Source organism: Colobus angolensis, unplaced genomic scaffold (assembly GCF_000951035.1).
Source record: "Colobus angolensis palliatus isolate OR3802 unplaced genomic scaffold, Cang.pa_1.0 Scaffold157, whole genome shotgun sequence".
Taxonomy (NCBI): domain Eukaryota; kingdom Metazoa; phylum Chordata; class Mammalia; order Primates; family Cercopithecidae; genus Colobus; species Colobus angolensis.
In genome coordinates, this window is record NW_012114677.1 from 2,899,067 (window position 1) to 2,906,286 (window position 7,220).

The following is a 7,220-nucleotide window of genomic DNA, read 5'->3' on the forward strand; positions in this document are numbered from 1 at the left end:
TGTATTTTATGTGTGGCCCAAGACAATTCTGCTTCCAATGTGGCCCAGGGAAGCTAAAAGGTTGGAAAACTATGCTTTAAACTATATTATAATTTTAAAATTTACACATATAGAGTCTAAATTACAAATCTCAGTTTATACTAAAACAATAACATTTTGAAGTACAATCAGCAATACATTTTTCATATTTAGGAAAATGCTTATCATTCTTATAAAATTGCTAAGAAAGAATTTCTGTAGAATTACATTTGCAATAGGATTAAAAATCACTAAGCAGAAAAGGTGCAACATCTGTCCCTAGTGTTCCTGGGATTTCTGAACCAAATCCCAATATGTCCACTACTTGCCTTACATATTTAGGCATAAAACAAAATCAATATTTGAAAAAAATACATTAACATAGAGCTCCTCAATAACACAAGAATTCCTATGTCTCCAAAAGCAATGGAACAGCAGTCACATCATGCAGCCCTTGTAAGTGATAAAGTGGACATTGGCTCTCCCTATAAACTTGAAGGGAGATCTCTAAAGAGAGGGCTGGGTGTGGTGGCTCACACTTGTAATCCCAGCACTTTGGGAGGCCGAGGCAGGTAGATCACCTAAAGTCAGCAGTTTGAGACCAGTCTGGCCAACATGGCAAAACCCTGTCTCTACTAAAAATACAAAAATTAGCTAGGTGTATTGGCAGATGCCTGTAATCCCAGTTACCCAGGAGGCTGAGGTAAGAGAATCGGAACCTGGGAGGCACAGGCTGCAGTGAGCTGAGATCGCACCACTGCACTCCAGCCTGGGTGACAGAGCAAGACTCCATCTCAAAAAAAAAGAAAAAAGAAAATTCTTAGAAGATTTAACAGCATGGGGCTGCGGATGCCCCTATTTGTGAACATGAGAAAAAATGCAGCCTTTTCAGAAATTATTTGCATTGAAGAAGAGCTTTCCAAACTACATTTGAAGGCCTGGCTTCCTTCTTTGCCTTTGGTCCCCTTGCCTGTGTCCTCTCCTTCATTCACTCTCACCTACCTGGGGCTTTGGCTACTGTCTCATGAGTCTTCCCATTAAAGGGCTCTTTTCTTTGCTCCAAACAAGTGATCAGGTCTGAGTTAAAGACAGCAACACCTGTTTTACTTAAAAAAAAAAAAAAAAGTAACATGACTATTGCCGAGGATTCGCCAATTACCAACCTAGCCCTATGCTAAGAAGAAAAGACAAATGATGGAAGATTCTAAAAAATTAATCCAAAAATTGTTTCCTGATAGGCTCTTTAGAATATTTAAGTATTTTAAATCTGTGGTTTCTAAGTTCCACTACCCAGTACTACTGAATCAAAAAAACTTGGTGCAAATTGGATTTTAAGATGTGGAAAACAATATTTTACAACACTGAATTTCTAGAATTACCAGTAATCAAGAGTGAAGGACACAAATTACCTCAAGAAAAGAGAAGGTTTAGGTAAAGATGAAACATCTTAAAGATTTTTTTTACACCAGCAAACTCCCAATTTTTTCATGAACAAACAAACTGAAACTAATTCACGCAAAACAGAAGCTCCCAAGAAACATTCTACAAAAAGAAAAAATAAAACTCTGAGGGAATATTAGGAATTACATATGAAAGTTATCCTCACCCAGGGAGACCAGATTTCTATAGTTCTCCAACATCACATCTCTATATACATTCTGCTGGGAAGGATCCAGACATTTCCACTCTTCTGGGGAGAATTCTATGGCACATCCCTGAATGTTAAGAGTTCCCGAAAACACATATTTATCAAGTGACAGAGTTCTTTTTCTTTTTTTTTTTTTTGAGACAGAGTCTTGCTTTGTTGCCCAGGCTGGAGTGCAGTGGCACCATCTCAGCTCACTGCAAGCTCCGCTTTTTGAATTCATGCCATTCTCCTGCCTCAGCCTCCCGAGCAGCTGGGACTACAGGCGCCCGCCACCACGCCTGGCTAATTTTGTTTTTGTATTTTTAGTAGAGATGAGGTTTCATCTTGTTAGCCAGGATGGTCTTGATCTCCTGACCTCGTGATCTGCCTGCCTCAGCCTCCCAAAGTGCTGGATTACAGGTGTGAGCCACTGCGCCCGGCCAGTGACAGAGTTCTCAATTTGACCACAGGAGAAATGAGTTAAGGGAGCTAGTTCTGACTGTAATTATCTGATAAAATAACTTTCAACACAGTAATGTTCTCTCAAGTATACTATAACTCTTAGGAAAAAGGATGGCATGAGAGCAATTACTGTTGCTGCAATGGAAATATGGGCTACACTGACCTGCTGCTACCAAAACCAAGCAGAGTAGGCCCTGTGACTTCCTGGAACAAAGGGTAAACTCACCACTCATTAAAGTATCTGGAAACCCTCATGCTTGACCCTGGCCTCGCTGTAGAACCATGTTTTAATTTAAAAAACAGGGATGTTTCCACTCAGAACAACAGACAGGATCTGTAGGGAGGGAACAAGTGACTGTTTCTCTTCAAACAGCCCATGTGATCCTATTAGAAGACTGGGCTGAGAGTCAGCTAAGCACTGGCTTTCAGGCTTCAATGTGCGTATAAATTATTTGCTATTCTAGGCCTGACTGTAAATAACAAAATTCTGCAGGTTTGAAAAGCGTCCATGAAAAGGAGCTTCTTATAGCAAGTCTCCTGTTGATGCTGATATTCCTCCCCCTAGATCCATTATAGTACCACTCAGCTAGAGTAAGCAGGCACAGCACACAGGGTCCCTTACCCCAACACAAATACTTTTCATCTGAAGACAAGATCACCAGTCATCATCCTGAAACAGGGCATTCTCTGCAGGCCCTTCAATGGTTACAGAGGCTGGAGATGGTGGCAATGTCTGAATAAGTCTGCATTTGAAAACATGTGCACATGCATTAATGTGATCTTTACGGAGCAAGTACTATGTGTGCGGGAGTATGTCACAGAGCACTGTTCTGGGAAGCTCACATTATGTGTGTTAATTCTCATAACATCCTGGGAGGTGGGTACTAAGTGTCCCATAATTCCCAGGATTTAAATGCAGGGCCCAGCGTTTCTATTTTTTTTTTTTTCTGTTTCCCTATCATTGATTTTTTTTTTAAAAAATGTTCAGAATAATAGTTCAATATAAATAGATGGGAGAGAAACAGAATGGAAGTGTTAAGTGCAATTCAGAGGAATTTATTTTTGTATTTGTATTTACTTTGAGAATTGTAAAAAAAATAAAATAAAACTGTAGGGATGGAGAACAGATTGCTGGGTGTCTCTAGAAACACTGGTTTTAATTTTATAAAAAGAATTTAAAGCACAAAAGTATATTGCTTTCCCCCATTTATCTGCTTTTGTGTTTCAGGAAATTGGAAGCACCAGCTCTGAAGAGGCAGTAGCAGTAGCCACCCCAAACTCAGATCTCCTCTAAGCAGTTCTGTGAGAGATTTCAGTGTGGATTAGACCTGGACAAGATTCAGCAGAGGGTGGATCTGGGCAGGGTTGGGATAGAAGGTGGGCCCTAGGCTTCTGCTCTCTGGGCCACTAAGTATTTTCAGTTTTGTTTTTTCTAAGCCTGAGCAAGAGAAATTTGATTCCCAGAGTTTGTGTAATTTTAATCTATTTTAGACACTTCCCTGTCTATATTACAACATACAATAAGGAGGAATTTAACCAAAACCCTTATGTTTTTCTGGACCAATTATATTAGAAGCTAAATACTTATTCTTAGCAAGCTAAAAACAATACAAATAATAACTTCTCTTCTATCCATGAATAGCCCTTCAGGTAGAGGCATCAAAACTCACAAAAGAGGCTGGGCGCGGTGGCTCAAGCCTGTAATCCCAGCACTTTGGGAGGCCGAGGTGGGTGGATCACAAGGTCAGGAGATTGAGACCATCCTGGCTAACACGGTGAAACCCCGTCTCTACTAAAAAAACACAAAAACCTAGCCGGGTGAGGTGGCGGGCGCCTGTAGTCCCAGCTACTTGGGAGGCTGAGGCAGGAGAATGGCATAAACCCGGGAGGCGGAGCTTGCAGTGAGCTGAGATCTGGCCACTGCACTCCAGCCTGGGCGACAGAGCGAGACTCCATCTCAAAAAAAATAAAAATAAAAAATAAATAAATAAAAACTCACAAAAGAATAAAAGGGAAGTAACCCAAATGAAGCTTAAGCTTCCCATGCAGTTTCCGTCTTTGTACTGAACACATGATGCTGAATTCAACCATTTATTCATGTGTTCTAGTCTGCAAGTTCCTTCATGGGAGGGACTGTGACTGCTTCATCTCTTTTTCTAATGACCATACAAAATAGAAGCAATTAGCTTATTGATCAGTTTGAGTCTCCAGAACCAGAAAACTGGAACAACTCTTATCTGGTTATGAACCAATGAGATTCTTTCTGTGAGGGGAGGAACAAACCCTTGATAAGTCATTTCTCTTTCTCTGAAATGGAACCAGAATTAGACTTTTTTGTCAGACGGACCCCAGTCTGCAAAAGACATCCTCAAATGTCTCAAATACTCATTGAGTGTCCTCAGTGACCCTGGCTGAAGCCCCCATAGTGATCCAGGCAAGAGAGACTGAGACTGACTTCATGGAGTGCAAATAGAAAATAGAACTGCTCAGGTAGAGCTGCAGATTCTAGATCCAGATGTGATATGCACTGTCCCTGATCAGCTAACTCTGAGACAAGAGGAAAGACGAAAGTTCTCCAGTACCCCAGTATACAGGATGGCATACTTGTGATTATGGTTGTGATTATGGCTCTGGATATTTTGTGGCCCTGACCTCCCACTGCTAAGGTGCTTGTTTACACTTACAGATTCTGCCACAGGATTCTGTTCACACCAGAAGCTTCTCACACAGCTGTAGCAGGTGACAAGACCTGGAAAACTCAAAGGGCTCCACGCTGAAAGTGGGGTTTAAGAAGTCGATGTTGACCTCTCATGATGCAGAAAATGCTTTCTGTGAGTTTTCTGTATGTCTTCAACCCAAAGTCTGACCCTATCTTGTGAATCCTAGGCAGAAGCCAGCTTTTATGTGCAGATTCTAGGTGAGATCAATGTGCCCTGCATTCCTGGGGATTACAGCAAACAGAGTAAAACCAGAGACAGCCTTTCATGGAGGCTCCTTCAACACATTCTGAAGAATATTTTGACCTAAAAGGAAAAAGCTGGGGTAAACATAAGTAGTTTATCTGGGGCAAAGCTTGAAGATTGCGACCCTGCAGTATAAAGCTGCCCTGAATATATACTCCAATTAGAAGCAGTTACAAGTGTATTTTTAAAGGCAAAAAAGAAGGCAGAGAGGGGACTGATACAAAGTTGTTAGACATTCCTATTGATTTACAGAAGTAAAATTGGTTAGTGGCTGGCTATATATTGTTAAGCCATAGAGTGTGGGTTACAGTGCCCATTGTGGTATTATTAGGTTACTTTATAGCCACTGATGGCAATAGCAAGGAATTTCAAAAAACAAATAGTTCAAAGAGGGGGAACAGTAGGACTGTGGTCTCATTTTAACAAGTCTCTGGGTCTGATAATTAAAAGAACCTGTATTTCTCAGATAAAAGTGTCATTTTTCTCTCAAATCCCAGGACATAAATTCAGAATTTGGGAATGCACATTTAGGTCCTGGAGGGCTGGTGAGCTATGGACATTTGTGGGCATTTGGACAAGGGGGGAAGGGACAGAATTCAAGTTCTCAGGTTTTATCAATGCACATGTGTGATCCTGGTTGGGTGTATGGATGGGCCCCATGATGTTTGAACCAGTGTCAGATCTGAAGATGCCAGGAGCATGGAGGGAAGTGGAATAACTGATGGCTATCCTGAAAAGTTATTTTTGTAGAAATCTAGTCTAACTGCTCTAGAAGTGACTGGAGAGCCCAAATAGAAAGAACTTTTGGTTTGCAGATTTGTGAAGCACTTTGCTGCACTTTGTCACAAAATTGTGGATTGTGACTAGAATCCTTAGAAGGAAGGTTTTTTTCTAAAGAGAAGCCTGGTGGGCACTTTGTGTATACCATCTGGTAATTCTGGACAGTGTTTGGAAAATATAACTAAAAGCAAAATAATCTCCAATCCTAAGATATTCTCCACAATAGAACAGCAAGATAATGATTTGTTATTTAATTAAACCAAAATATGATGTGTATCACAGGCAATCTAATAGACTGCAAATACAGAAAAACGTCGCCATTAGTACTCAAGTACAAGACATGACAGCACCATTTGTCATACACAGTTTATAATAACGTAAACTAGTAATTTGGGAGGTCATCTGGGTTTTCTAATTGGTAACATTAAAAACGAACAAAAAAACCACTTTCCATATCTTCATGATAGGACAGTTTTGAAATGTGGAGGAAGGTACCTGCTGAAGGCAGCTTCCTACTCGCCTACAGAAACTGTGGCACAGGGTGTATATTCTTGCTATTCACATTTCAACGCAATAGTTCCCAGGTCCTAAAGACAGTTTTGAGTCAAAAAAGACAAATGACCTAGTTAACTGACAAAAATGATTTACATACTTTTCAAAGAAGCAGAAAAAATATTTAAATATAACTTTTCAAACTAAATGCTTTAAGAAAAGGGAGAAGAGCAAAAAGTCTTCCCTCATTCTAAAGAGAAAGCATTAAGCCTTTTCTAATTTGTATTTGGTCCTACAACAGGCAGGCCTAAAGGTCTGGTCTTGAACTCACTAATGTTGGAATTCTTGTAGCACATGAGGGATGCACTTGAGCAAACTGTGTGCACAGGAAAGAGGATGTGTGGGGAAGAAAAGAGCATAAGAGAGAAAGGTGCTATCGAGAGCCTTGGGTGGGGGCAAGGCAGGATTGACGAAAGGACTGGTTTGTGCTACAAGTTCAGGCCCAGGCAGGGCTAAGCTCTGACTGATTCCTGAGTCCGTAAAGGCAGAGGAGATTAGGATCAGGTGGGTCCAGAAGCCTAGGTGGGTGAAGAAAACAGATTCCTGCTACAGATCTGGGGTTGACATGAGCCTGGAGTCTTCTGGGCACTGTGTGTGTTCTTAGGAGAAAATTGTAGGAGCAAAGCTGCCATGGGCACAATTCCTGAGGGTAGAACCCTGTCCTGGGATGAGTGTGGCCATGCGAATGCCCGGTGGGCGTGCTCAGGAGTGGGTTAGCATTGGGTGGGGGCCGGCAGCAGGGTGCAGGGAAGGGACGTTTCTCAGAACTCCTTTCCTCCTAGTTCCCAGTCCCCTCTCCCCACAAGGAGACCTGGAAG

The 7,220-nt window shown here is 41.4% G+C and overlaps 1 pseudogene across 1 annotated transcript in view; it reads right to left on the reverse strand.

The window, feature by feature from the left end:
* Window positions 1–7,220, reverse strand: part of LOC105508043 — a 79,510-nt pseudogene that overhangs the window by 42,536 nt on the left and 29,754 nt on the right. The gene's annotated exons all lie outside the window — the stretch shown is intronic.